Raw genomic sequence first — 1,415 nt, 5'->3', positions numbered from 1 at the left:
AGCAAAATTTTGCTTGCATGCGATATTAATGATATTGTTGGATAATTTCCGAATTCAGTTATATCACCTTTCTTGGGAATGGGCATAAATATGGATCTCTTCCAGTTGGGTGGCCAGGTAGCCGTCTTCCAAATTTCTTGGCGTAGATGAGTGAGCATTTCCAGTGCTGTATCCGTTTGTTGAAACATCTCTATTGGTATTCTGTCAATTCCTGGAGCCTTGTTTTTCACCAGTGCCTTCAGCGCAGCTTAGACTTCGTCCTTCAGTACCATCGGTTCCTGATCATATGTTACCCCTGAAATAGTTGAATGTTGACCAGTTCTTTTTGGTATAGTGACTCTGTGTATTCCTTCCATCTTCTTTTGATGCTTCCTGCATCCTTTAATATTTTCCTTGTAGAATCCTTCGGTGTTGAAAGTTGAGGCTTGAATTTTTAGTTCAGTTCTTGCAGCTTGAGAAATGCTGAGTGTGTTCTTCCCTTTTGGTTTTCTAACTCCAGGTCTTTGCACATATCATCATAATACTTTACCTTGTCTTCTCAAGCCACCGTTTGAAATTTTCTGTTCAGCTCTTTTACTTCATCATTTTTTCCTTTTGCATTAGCTACTCGACATTCAAGAGCAAGTTTCAGAGTCTCTTCTGACATCCATTTAGGTCTTTTTCTCTCCTGTCTTTTTAATGAGCTGTTGCTTTTTTTTTTTTTTTCTTCTTTTTTCCAATTGTGCTTTAAGTGAAAGTTTACAATTCAAGTGAGTCTCATACAAAAATTTATACATACGTTGTTATGTGACCCTAGTTGCTGTCCCAGTACTGTGACAGCACACTCCTCCTTTCCACCCTGGATTTCCCGTGTCCATTCAGCCAGCTCCTGACCCTCTCTGCCTTCTCATCTTGCCTCCGGACAGGAGCTGCCCATTTAGTCTCATGTATGTACCTGAGCTAAGAAGCACACTCTTCACAAGTATCACTTTATGTCCCATAGTCCAGTCTAATCTTTGTCTAAAGAGTTGGCCTCGGGAATGGTTTTAGTTTTAGGCCAACAGAGAGTTCAGGGGCCATGTCTTCCAGGGTCCCTCCAGTCTCAGTTAGACCATTAAGTCTGGTATTTTTACTAGAATTTGAGTTCTGTACCCCACTTTTTTCTTGCTCCATCAGAGACTGTCTGTTGTATTCCTTGTCAAGACGGTCATTGGTGGTAGCCCGGCACCATCGAGTTCTTCTGGTCTCAGGCTAATGAGATCTCTGGTTTATATGGCCCTTTCTGTCTCTTGGGCTAATATTTTCCTTGTGTCTTTGATGTTCATTTTCCTTTGCTCCAGGTGGGTTGGGACCAATTGATGCATCTTAGATGGCTGCTCCCTAGCTTTTAAGACCCCAGACGTCACTCACCAAAGTGAGATGGAGAACATTTCTTT

Source organism: Trichechus manatus, unplaced genomic scaffold (assembly GCF_000243295.1).
Source record: "Trichechus manatus latirostris isolate Lorelei unplaced genomic scaffold, TriManLat1.0 scaffold00155, whole genome shotgun sequence".
Taxonomy (NCBI): domain Eukaryota; kingdom Metazoa; phylum Chordata; class Mammalia; order Sirenia; family Trichechidae; genus Trichechus; species Trichechus manatus.
Note: the sequence above shows the minus strand (reverse complement) of the source record.